The 13,618-nt window shown below is 40.5% G+C and overlaps 1 pseudogene; it reads left to right on the top strand.

Annotated features, from left to right (window-relative positions):
- Nucleotides 1-1,350: 1,350 nt before the first annotated feature.
- On the top strand, nucleotides 1,351-7,850 carry LOC101544143 (proteasome subunit beta type-7-like; annotated as a pseudogene).
- Nucleotides 7,851-13,618: the final 5,768 nt, after the last annotated feature.

Consider the following 13,618-nt stretch of genomic DNA (forward strand, 5'->3'; position numbering starts at 1 on the left):
TGTTGAACTGGTCAGGTTGGCTGGAGTGATTCCAGGCGTCCTAGAAAAAAAGGAAGGAAGGAAGGTAGGAAGGAAAGAAGGAAGGAAGGAAGGAAGGAAGGAAGGAAGGAAGGAAGGAAGGAAGGAAGGAAGGAAGGAAGGAAGGAAGGAAGGAAGGAAGGAAGGGAGGGAGGGAGGGAGGGAGGAGGGAAGAAAGGGAGAAAGGGAGGAAGATTTTCCTGACGCTTACTGTTTCAAAAAACACATGAAATATTTCAACATAAATATAAGATCATCAAAGAATGCTAAGGAGATCATCATTGCTACTACTGTTGGGAATTGTCCTCTAGGAGTTGATATCCACTAAAATTTAGTCTTAAATACTTGTAACTTTGACCTGAAAGCTAATTATGAGGAAGTTGAGCCAAAAAAAATGAAATGAATAAAAAGACATTTCATTGGTATTACAGAAATAGTTGCCAGAAACGACTTACAAATCATGAATCTCTGCCCAGATGAAAAGTTGACTCTAAATTATTATTCAACTGGGTCTTTAAATCAATGCAGAGAAAAAAAAATGATTACAATGGATCTTTAATTTTCAACTATGAAAGGGCAACATGTGAGCTCATTCCACTGCTTTGCAGCAGGATGTGAAGGGAGCCTTTCGCTCTTTCCTTTCCAAAAGTGTGCTTCAACAAAACAAATAAGTTCGAAAACAACCTAAGTTACAAGCCGTCACTGCTGCAGATCACATAAGAGGTTGCTCAGAACTCTCACCAAGTGTCATTTAGCAGGAATCAAGCGCAGGGAGGAGGAGCTAGTCCCAGAGCTAACCAGCTCATTACCTCAGCTCGGACCTTTGGCTTTGTGTAGGCCCCTTGTTCGTGGTGGTGAGGCTGGATTTTAAGTAGATTCGGGGCTGACGGAGCAAAGTGCCAGACAGAGAGCACAGCTTGCTGATGGGGTCCGTTTGCAGAGCGTGAGTAGCTGGAACCGCAGCTGCATTCCCACAATGCCCTGCGACTGGGCTTCATCTGCGCCCTGGGAGGCCCACTTCTCGGGATGAGAGGATAATTCACCCGCGATAGCCCATTCAATCTTCAGCCTCCGGGCTGACGCTGCCAACAGAAGTGCCAATTAATGCCAATTACAATGGTGACTTTTCTGATATGGGCACCTACTCATATAGGCCATCAAACAACCATCATATATTAATGACTGTCAGTCATTACCAATATGGGCCAAGTTTGAACTAGTGACCTAGAGGGGAACGGCTCTTTATCCTACTTCCAACTCCCTGAACCATCCAATTCCCCTCCCCCTTTCTTGGCCAATGTCCTTAATTATAGTTTTGTACCTGAATAATGAATGTGCTACATTTTGACAGTGACAATTGCTGAAACCGTGACAAGCACAAGTGCAGTTCCTGTCTGCCACTTAGCAATCCCTGTCACAGCTTTCGGGCCAGTGAGGGCCAGAGCAAAGCTTCCCAGGACACTACAATCTCCCTTCTCATCCAATTGAGTACATTTTTTTTATTTGTCTTTGCCATGCTTTTCCAACAACAAAAAAAAATTGAGCATTTTATGCAGATAAATCTGTTCAGTAAACTTCCAAGCAGAAGGCGTCAGTAGGACTTTCTTTATAAGCTGCCCGTTATCTCACGTAGCCTTAAGGACACAAACAGTCCTTAACCAGTTCAATAGGCTGCACATTAATGTGGAGAAGCACCTTTGGGTCTCAGAAGGGTGAAGCAGTTAAACACAACAAACAATCTGAATGACATAAAAAGTGTCATGTTCCTTTTGTACAACACACGTTTCTCTCCATGAACATCATTTTAACTACTTTAGCATGCAAACCCCAAATGGCCCTGTTTTCTTAGGCCACAAAACTGATTTCAAATACACTGTGGCCTGCCATGTGGAATATTGATATATAGACTGGACTAGTCCTAGGTTTGGAGGACTAAGAAGAATCCTGGAAGAAATTGTTGCTATGCCTTGCACTCCATCTTCTAAGGAGCCCCCAAAAGATGGAGTAAAGATTTCAATTGATCCCCACCCTAACACTCCACATGTAAAGAACAAAGGAAATAATCCAATGGCAAGGCCTTAATTTTTTTTTGAAAGTAAGTGGGAACTAAACCACAAGATGTAGGAAAAAAGAAAATGCTGGAATTTTATTTACCTCCCTATGTCCCTGTGATGTTCCAGAAAGAATGACAGTTCCTTTAAAAGTGTTTCGTTCTGGAGCTGGAGCAATAACACAGCAGGTAGGGCATTTGCCTTGCACGTGGCCAGCCTAGGTTGGATTCCCAGCATCCCATATGGTCCCCCGAGCACCACCAGGAGTAATTCCTGAGTGTAGAGCCAGGAGCAGTCCCTGTGCATCTCCAGGTGTGAGCCAAAAAGAAATTTAAAAAAAATAAAAAGTGTTTCAGAGCTGGAGCTATAGCACAGCAGGTGGGGCGTTTGTCTTGCACAAGGCGGACCCAGGTCCGATTCCCAGCATCCCATATAGTCCCCTGAGCACCGCTAGGAGTTAATTGCTGAGTGCATGAGTCAGGAGTAACCCATGTGCATAGTCGGGTGTAACCCAAAGAGCCAAAAAAAAAAAAAAGTGTTTCATTTCAATTTTGAGATCCAGATTTAATAATCTGTCTTATTCACCTAGTAAAGTGGAGGCAAAATTAAAACTAAACCTCAAGTCCAATATTTATTTTACTGTTTTAAGGTCATTTCTCTTGGTGCCCCCAGTGACCTTCTCTGGGTACAACACAGTCCATGCCATTGGCCAGGCAACCAAGATTGGACTCACACTATTTGCAGATAAGGAGGGAGGGGTCGCTCCAGCTGATAAGACACACAGCCCAAGACAACACAGCATGGAAGAGACAGAACCAGAATTGAAACCCAAATGCCACTGGCTCCAAACAACTTAATTGCATCACATGACCGCAGGCCTATTAAATGTGTAGTCCAGAAGTAGGTCAGGCTTCCTTAGGTCAATTTAATTTGTGTGCAAAATCCTCAAGACACTTGTGGATCTTGGAGATGTCAAGTCATTCTAGGTTATCATAGAATAACCCAGAGCAGCAAGCATTCTAGAGTCAAAGGGGCAGAAAACACTAACTTCCATTACTGCCCGGTGACATTCACGTCATAAGGAAAGATACAAAAAGGTAAGAAATGCAGACATAGTTTTTCTTGAACATTCAAAGATTATAAGTCCAAATGGGTGTCACCTAAACCTTTCAATAAGACACAATGATTTCAGAGCTATTATCATTGAAGCCTATGGCATCTTTGCATACATTTTATACTTTCTAATTCTCCTGCTCAGACCGGGACTGGGCCTCTTCCGCCCAGATTTCCCATTTTCCAGTAGCTAGGTGGTCACACCCAGGGATTGCACCCGGCGGTGCCTTGTAATCCCACCAACAGCCAACATCCAGAGACGTAAAACCAAGCTCCCAGAAGCATGCAGCAGCTCTTATAGCCTACTTCTCCCTCTGGGAGAACCTGGCAAGCTACCGAGAGTTTTCTGCCCACATGGGAAAGACTGGCAAACTCCCCAGGGTGTATTCATATGCCAAAACCAGTAACAATGATGGGTCTCATTCCCCTGACCCTGAAAGAGCCTCCAATGCAGCATCATTGGAAAGGATGAGTAAAGAGAGGCTTCTAAAATCTCAGGGCTAGGATGAATGGAGACATTACTGAGACCATTTGAGAAATTAATTCAGTGATCAATGGGATGATGATGATGATGATGATGAATCCTCCCAATGACTATTCACATATCATTATATGGATAGATAAACTAAGTCTTAACAAAATTCTCCAGATAGACCTAATAAAGCAGACTTGAGCTGCAATCTGAACCCAGAGCTCTGAAAGTCAAAAGCAATGAAGAAGCTCTTTCTCACCATAGTGCTCCTCATAAAAGGCTTTAGTCTTGGAGGGGCCGGAGCGATAGCACAGCCGGTAGGGCGTTTGCCTTGCAGGCGGCCGACCCGGGTTCAATCCCCGGCATCCCATATGGTCCCCCAAGCACCGCCAGGAGTAATTCCTGAGTGCAAAGCCAGGAGTAACCCCTGAGCATCGCTGGGTGTGACCCAAAAAGCAAAAAAAAAAAAAAAAAAAGGCTTTAGTCTTGGAGCTCTCTGCAGTTATTTGTTTGAAGAGGGGTAAGAGAACCCCAGAAGGTGTCTCTATATGAATCAAGAAGTCTGTCCTGCCTCAAGAAAACAACTAGTGGAAGAGTATATGGAAAAGTATTTTTTAAATATACCAACCACAAGAGAAAAATGTTTTTAATCTAATTTGGGTGTATTTTTTAAAAGATGAAAACTTTTTTTATCTTCTAAAGAAAATCTGAGGAAATGTAAGACTAGTGTACATAATAAATAAACTGTAGCAGTCTGAAAAAATAAATGAACAAAAGCAATCTGTATCTTTACCCTGCCTTTCAAATAGTAAGTGCATTAGCCAGCCTGTGATATAAAACAAACAAAAAAAAGTAATCTCAAAGACACAACAGTCTTTTGAAAAATAGTCTTTTGAAACTAGTTTTTGAAGAACACGTGTTAGCTGTCTCTCCTTTTATGCTGGACAGACTGAGACACAGTAGTTCCTTTATATAAAGCACACTAAGACTCAAGAACATTTTAACAATTATTAAATATATATGAAATATTATACGTAACCCTGGAGATAAAATTTTTAAGATCAAACACCTAACACCTGATGTGATGAATCTTCAGAGGTCTTAGAACTTGAGCCCGACGGAAATTCGGAACTAAACACAAGGAAATTAGCCTGGACTCTAAGCAATCTGAGGTCAGAGCAAGAAAACATCGAGGACCCAGGTATAATAAATATTACAGGGGCTGAAATGCAAAGTCATGAAAGATTAAAGGAAATAATAAAAGGTTTGCGACTTAGGAAATCTAACTTTGAGGCAACGTGTGACACCCTGAGGAAATCACTAATAGAAAATCCACAACTGAAAAGTAGGCATTATTTATTGGTACAAGTGAAACTAAATAGCTTCTGATTCTGCGGATGACTAGCAGAGAGGCACTGTCAGGAATTTCTAACAAGCACTCTGCAGAATCCAGTGATATCTTTTAAAAGAACAAATATTTAAATGTTCCGCTGGAGCCCAGACAGGAAAATAAAACTATTGAACAGAGGCAAAGGGTGGGAATTATTTTTTATTTAAAGAATAAAATGAAAAGATGAGAACACTAAGAATTAAAAAAAAAAAAAAGGTCAGCAACATAGTACAGGATAAGGCACTGTATGCTGACTACCTGGGTTCAATCCCTGACACTGCATGCACCCCTCCCCCATCTACCCTCCCCCACTCCCCTCCCCCCATGCCAAACACCATCAGAAATTATCTGTGAGCACAGAGCCAGAATAAATCATGAGCACCACCAGATGTGACAACTCCTAGCATCCCCTCTAAAAAATATATAAATAGGGATGGAGTGATAGCACAGCCGGTAGTGCATCTGCCTTGCATGCAGCCGACCCAGGTTTGATTCCCAGCATCCCATCTGGTCCCCCGAGAACAGCCAGAACTAATTCCTGAGTGCATGAGCCAGGAGCAACCCCTGTGCATCACCAGTTATGACCCAAAAAGCAATATATACATATATATGCATATAGATTTTTCTTTTAAAAAAAGATATTATTCACTAAATTCAATTAGATTTAGGACAAATGTTAAAAACAAAGGTCTTAACTATATCCTGAGTACTCTCTGTATTTATACTGACTGGAAGTAATAGTTCTTCATGTTTGCATAACTTAAAGCTCCTCTATGTCTTCAAAAATCGCAACTGAGATTTTTCTCACTTACCTACATTTTTTTCCAAGATTAAACTTACATCTACATTTTGTTGTCTAAATTTAATCATTTCTTTTCTCTGACTACATTTGGAATGCTACAATTGCAAGTTTTAAACAGTTTGTATGCAAGATGTTGTTTTATGTAAAGAAGGGAAAAGATTGACAAATCTAAACCAAACAGGGAAGAATTATAAATATTTTGCTTCACTATTGCAACTTTCTCCATATGCCTCAAATAAAACATTCTCAATCAAGCTCCACTTCTAGAGAAAGCTTATCAACAAATAGGTCTTTATTAGTATGTAACATGTGTAAATGTAATTAGCTCTTTAAAAAGAAATCATTGAAATACGAAGCATACAGAAACAATTTTTTTTAAATGAAATCTGAAACCACAAGCTATAAACAGTCTGATAGCTGGGTCAGTAGCCAGAAGCTGGTTAGGGAAGTCAGTATGAAAATCACTAATTTTATTCTGTCTTATTTCAAAGGACTCTTAAAACAAAGAACACAGCCTTAACTGGATGTTGTAGAGGGATGGGTGATTAAGACAGTAAAGCAATGCGTGATTTAAAAAAAAAAAAAAAAAGGAGAGCATAGTGTTTTGCCAGAATGCAGTCTAGATTTTTATCTTCAAGTAAAAAAAGACTAAGAAAAAGTTAAAGACAATATCAGTAACAATAGCTGGTTTAAATTTGTCTAATATTCCTTGACTAATATTCTTGTCTAATATTCCTATATGTTTTCTATATATCCTAATATAATTACTACTTGAGGGGAATCAGTTGATGTTAATTGGGCATCTAGGTCATTGGAGGGCACTTGTGGAGATTTCTGGGCTTTTTCCATTTATTTCAATAGTGTCTTCAGTCTTTTGTTTTCATCAGCTTTATTTTTATTATTAAAAATAAAATCAGGGGCTATAGAGATAGAGTACAGCGTTCAAGGAATGTGCCTTGCGTGCAGTTAATCCTGGTTTAATCCCGTCTATCAAATGTGGTTCCTCAAGCACTGCCACGAGTGACCCATGAGCAAAGAGCCAGGGGTATGTCCTGAGCACCACAGGGTGTGGCCCCAAAACAAATTCCCCCCAAAATGTGAATATAAAACTTTAGCTATGCCCGATCCGGAAGTACTTGCTCCGGAAGCTAGAGGTTGTTTCAGTGTATCAGCCACCGGCTGGAGGTTTCTCTTTGGATAACTGCCGCAGAAATGAGGTCTTGGAAGCCAACTTTGCCAAGAAAGGATGCAAACTCTCAAAGGGTCTGGAAAACCAGGAGGAAAACCACTGCAGGAGGGGGTCTACAAGGATGGCATAGTTCTTGGAGTAGATATAGGAGCAACTGATGGGATGGTTGTTGCTAACAAGAACTGTTCAAAAATTCCCTTCATATGACCTAACATTTTTACTGCTGTGGTGCTGAGATGGCTGCAGACATAGACAGGAAACCCAGCTCATTTCTTCCAACTTGGAGTTCTACTCCATCTGCACTGGTCGCCTTCCCAGAATCATGACAGCCAATGGGATGCTGAAGTGGGTGCTTTTCGGGTATCCAGGTTACATTGGTGCTGCCCTAGTTTTAGGGGGAGTAGCTATTACTGGACATCACCTCTACAGCATCCATCCTCATGGATCAGCTGATAAGTTGCCTTCTGTCACCAGGGGTTCTGGCTCCTTGGCACCCATGGCTGTGTTTGAAGATAAGTTTAGGCCAGATATGAAGGAAGAGGGAGCCATGAAGCTGGTGAGTGAAGCCATTGAAGCCGGTATCTTCAATGACCTGGCCTCAGGGAGTAGTATCGACTTCTGTGTCATCAGCAAAAGCAAGCTGGACTTTCTGCACCCGATTCTGTGCCCAACAAGAAGGGGACAGGTTTGGCCAGGATAGGTGTGAGAAAGGGACCACTACTGTCCTTACCAAGAAAGTCACTCCCTTGGAGACTGAGTTGATGGAAGAGACAGTCCAAACCATGACACTTCCTGAACAAGCAGTGGCGTGGTGATGTGGGGAGCGGGGCATCGAGGGTCCCATGTAAGTTGTTCTTTGGCTGGTACTTGCTGGAAAAAATTCATTAAAAGAGTTTGAAAAACAAAAATACATACACAAATAAATAAATAGAAATAAAGCCCTCGCTACTATTTCAAGTTTCTGTCTTTCTCTTATTAGACAAAGAACTTGTTTTAAAATCTGCATGGTGTCTTTCACCCACACAAAGACTGTGGGAAAAGAATCTAGTGAATGGTTTGAAAAAAATTATTTGGAATAATATTAGCTTAATAATCAAGGAAAATCCGAAAATATCCTGCTGAATAAAAAAATTGTATACAAATGAGAATGGGGAAATATCAGAACCCCACTCCCCACAGTCCCGTCAGTCCCAAGTTGATATACATTTCCCGTTCCAGGTGTCATACCAGATGTGAGCAGTGTCCGATTCCCCGAGGGCACGAGGCCAAGCCCTACCTTTCAATGACAGTTTGGTCAAGTTAGGCTGTAAAAGTAGGGTCCAACAAATGTGTGTATGCCCTGACATAGGAAAGGGCTCAGCAATAGATACTCTTATCCTTGAAATAACTCCTTCCAAAACTACCCGTCTGAAGACAGCATTGCCCAGAGTTCTGTACTAAATGTTTGTGTCCCTCAAAATTTACACATTAAACCCCCGAATTTTCATGATGATGAGGTCTATGGGAGACAATAAAGTCAGGATGGTGGAAAGCTCATGATTAGTGGTGTCCTGATAGAAAGACAGAGAGTCTCCTCCCTCTTTCCCTCTCCCTCCCACCCACCACCCCCCATCTCTCTCCAGAAGTCATCATGTTGGTCACCTGACCTCAAACTTTCAACCTCCAGATCTTCTACCCATGCAATTCAGCAATTCATGGTACAGCCACCTGAACCGACTCAAGAGCCTGCATTGACACACCAGTGGTGGAAAAATTTCTCACGGGTATCCATATCCCTTTCTACTGGTTCTATAATCATGAACTGCCACCTCCCTCCTCACAGCAGCCAGTTCAGTGGGTCTGGGGTTAAGAATCATCATTTCCCCTCTCCTCCTCTTAGACTCAAAAGCAAGCTATGTAAACAAATCCCATCCTATGTGGAGTTTATGAAGGCTCCACAAGGCTCCAAGATTATAATTACTGTAGCAGGGAGCATTTTCTCTGAAACACTACCTCCAGCTGTGCAGTGAGCAGGCCTGATAAGGCCCTGCTGTAAACTTTGCTCCATAAGAGAAAAGACTCCATCACATTTGTACCTTTTTTGTAATGCAGATGCCCCAAACTGGCCAATAACTTAATTCCCCCAAATTATTTACTAACCTGGACTTCTTTGAGCCCCTACAAGGCAGTACCAGGACAGGTCAGTACATTCATGCAAAATCCACAGTTTTACTTCTCCTAGCTCTTAAAGTTATCAGATTTAAGACTTACAAATGTCTTTAAATAAAGAACCTTCCCCAATGCTCTTTGTTCCCATTAGGCTTTTTCCTTCAGATTCTACCAGATGCTAAACTTTTTGCCACTTTACAAATATACCTGTGTATGATCCCCAGAACATCTCATAAACTCCTGGCTCATGCAATATAAGAAGGCGAATATATGCACTAAGCTTCATGGGTTTCTGAGATACAAAAGGCTGTTTCTCTTCTTGTTTCTTTCCAATACTAACTCAATTATCAAGTGACACATTTTTATAAAGGAAGTTTAATCAATTCATTATGTATGAAGAGTCCTTACTTGTAAAATATCTCCACAGTGAGGGAAAATTTCATTTAAAAATTTAAAAGATCCTGCTTCCACCCAGAGATGAACCGGAGCCGCGGCACAAGAAACAGACCCTCCGCGCCTATTGACTGTGATCCTGAGGTCTCCTAACCCATTTTGGCACCAGAGCGGATGCTTGAGCCATGCATTTTGACTGTGAACTGAGCTACAACCTCGTGCAGCCCGGGGAGGGATTTTTTTCCCTCTCCACCCCATTTTTCTGAGCGAAAATGGCGGCAGCGATAGCAGCCACGTGGTAAGAGCCACCCTCTAAGACCCCTCAACCAGGAGGTAGGACTTTCTTTAGTGACGTAGCCTGTAGGCGGTCCTGGGAGGGGGGGCGTTCCCGGCGCGCCTTCCGCCCAGAGATGAACCGAGAGCCGCGGCACGAGAAACAGACCCTCCGCGCCTATTGACTGTGATCCTGAGGTCTCCTAACCCATTTTGGCACCAGAGCGGATTCTTGCAGCCATCCATTTTGACTGTGAACTGAGCTAAAATATTAGAAACCCAAAACCAAAGTCTTCACTCTTAGCAATGAAGAGAAATTATTAGATGATGCCTATTCAGCAGGCCTGATTGTTGGGGAAAATTTCCAATCAATAATAGTGAGTTCTGTATGGAAATATGGAATGTACTCAATATATATAGAGAATAATGGGAATATCATTAGCTACTTAGATGGGGTGGGGTGGGAGGGGGTGTATTGGGGTTCTTGGTGGTGGAACGGGTGCACTGGTGAAGGGATGGTGGTTTAATCAGTATTTGACTGTGACTTAAACCTGAAAGCTTTGTATTTTTTTTCTTTTTTTCACGGTGGTTCAATAAAATATTTCTTAAAAAAAAAATTTAAAAGATCCTAACCCAGAGCATTTTATAGCTTCTTTGAAATTTTAGATGTATGTATGTATGTATGTATGCATGCATGTATGTACATTCATTCATACACAAACATGGAACAATAACATCTAGTGACTAGAATCTGTAATCAACAATGGTAATCTCTTAAACTTTCTATTTGTGGCATATAAACTTCACAAAAGATTATTACAGGAGCTGGAGCACAACGGGTAGGGCATTTGCCTTGCACACGGCCAACCCAAGTTCAATTACCAGCATCGCATATGGTCCCCTGAGCACTGCCAGGGGTAATTCCTGAGTGCAGAGTCAGGAGTAACCCCTGTGCATCACTGGGTGTGACCCAAAAAAGCAAAAAAAAAAAAATTACAGTGAAAATAAATTTTCATAAACATAAGCACCTTCATAAACTTCACATAGAATGGACTTTGTTTACATAGCTTGCTTTTCAGAATTTCTGATTAAATGTTTCCATTTAAATGGAAAATAATTTTTAATGTAATATCTAGCCCAAAATGTCCCTGAAGCTTCAATTGCAAACAATCATAATAAAGAATGTTCTTGTTTAATCTACAAAATAAGTACATTTGATTTTAATTACTTGGATAATGACTAAGCAAGTACATCAGGCACATCCCTTCCAAGAGATAATGAAAGACACAGAGGAGCAAACAATATTCCTGCGAACAGACCATCACATTCTGACTCTGAGGATGACTCCACTAATGAAAATCTGTCTTTGCAAATGACTCATCTTCTGAAGACTGCTCTGAAGATGTTGGAAATCAGAATGATGCATGTGAAAATGAAATTAATCAATATGAAGATGGGGAACAGCAGTCTATCACAGAAGAGCTGTTTGATAATAATGAAATTGAGGAAACAGTCAGTGGTAGAGAAACAAATGAAAGCACGGCAAATGTCAATGATAATAATGAATAAGTAACTAATTCTTAAAATTCAAGAGGTAGAGTTAGCAAACAAAGACAAATTATCATCCAGGAAAAAAATTACAAAGACATGAAGCTATAGTGACTCTTTAGTTAACCCAAAAAAAAAAAAAAGATACGAAACTATTAATATGTTAATAAATTTAAGAAGGAAGGGTTCTAAAATTTTAGAACTTCCTATCAATTTAGTGTGACTGGAGTGATCCAACATAAAAGCAGAGCATTCAAAGAAAACACTAGAAAGTTCTACTGGATTTCTAAAAGGCATTTAGAAATGTTAATTTGAAACTTCCTTAATTGGCCTCACCTGTTTTGCTCTTACTCTGAGTCGCCTGCCCTATGCTAGTCCACTTTGTCTATCACAACAGTATTTCTATCTTCAGTGACTCTCTTAAGTTGTTTAAATATAGTTTTTTTCTCAATTTCATACTGCAAACTAATTCATTTTTCTCACAAATGATATTACGTAACATTCCAGTGGTGAATTCTCAATCTATAGAATAGTGCCTGGAGAAACTGTGGTTCCATTGTGCTTTTTTCTACAATGCTATTACTGTTCAGACACATTGAGTAAAGTTATTCATAGGAGAAGGACGGATACATAATCTCTCGTATGTGTGGCATGTAAAGAAACAGTAAAGGAATGACACATGGCCAAAGGCAGCAGAGCTTGGGAACTGGCCTACAGAACTAAGCTTACCAGGGTTGGAAGCAAAAAGGTGGGGGAAACTGAGGCAGAGGACAATGGTGAAAGGTGCAGTGATAAAACTTTGTATGCATTAATCTTTCTGCTTAGTAGTATTACAAATCACTGTAGCACTGCACTGTAGCACTGTTGTCCCGTTGTTCATCGATTTGCTCAAGCAGGCACCAGTAACATCTCCATTGTGAGACTTGTTACTGTTTTTGCCATATCGAATACACCATGGGTAGCTTGCCAGGCTCTGCCGTGCAGGCAGGATACTCTTGGTAGCTTGCTGGGCTCTTCGAGAGAGATGGAGGAATCAAACACGAGTCAGCCATGTGCAAGGCAAACACCCTACCCGCTGTGCTATCACTCCAGTTCTGCAAATAACCATGTCTGGAAAAAATTAATAGAATTCTGTCTATAATGTTGCTCCTATGTAAATAACCTGTTCTCTAAGCGTTTCTCTTTCCCTAATTACACAACCCCACACCAACAGGATCACTAGAAATTGGAAGTGGAGGAATAATATAGTGGGCAGGACACTTGCCTTGAATGTGGCCTAACTGGATTTGATCCCAGGTACCACCAGGAGTAATCCCTGATTGCAGAGCCAGGAGTAAGCACTGAATACTGTTGGCTGTGCTCCAATACACCCTGCCTCCCAAAAGGAAGCTAAAGATGAGTTTAGCCTAGTGGGTAATTATTTAATTCAGTCGTCTTCTAAGTATCAGGTACACATTTGTATGTGATGTTCTCCTGACTTCATATTTGCTTCTATTCGTCATCCTTCCCTATTTTCACATTAAATCTTAGATTTCATTTTTTATTCTATTTTTCACAGTCAACATCTATATTTACATTTATTTCTTCTTGTCCATCTATATGTACAAAGAAACACACTTAAACATGCCTGCTACAACAGTGTGACAATACAACCAAAAGTACATATGTCAGAAATTTGAGGGTGAAAGAGCAAGCAAATGTTAATATATTACAAAACAGGAATTACAAGGAGCTACTGCAATAAGTTGAATTAAATCAATAAAAGTTTCAAAGTAAGACACAAGGACCGAGAGCAACACATAACCAAAATTAACAATCGAGCTACTTTTAAAAAATAGCAATTGCAAAGTTGAGGAATTCAATACATGTCATGAAGAAAATTGATTATATTTTTAATTTTAAAATAAAAATATAAATCTATGTGCATTGCTAAATAAAAAATTACCACAAGATGTAATTATTAAAAATTTTTAAGTATGCTTCCTTTTGGGAAAAGGAATTGAGATGGATGGAGTGGAAGGCATAAGACTAGATTGCCCCATACACAAGCACCATTTAAATTCTATCTTTAAAAATAGAGCAGATGGATGATTTAAAATAATAACTGAAACTCTAATTTGATTTGGTATTCAGAGCCTTTGTGATATCTCATACATCATTTCTGGGAAGTTACAAGACCATAACCAGGTGCAGGTGCATCAAAGACTGAATAAGCGAGGAA

Source organism: Sorex araneus, chromosome 1, assembly GCF_027595985.1.
Source record: "Sorex araneus isolate mSorAra2 chromosome 1, mSorAra2.pri, whole genome shotgun sequence".
NCBI classification, from domain to species: Eukaryota; Metazoa; Chordata; class Mammalia; order Eulipotyphla; family Soricidae; genus Sorex; species Sorex araneus.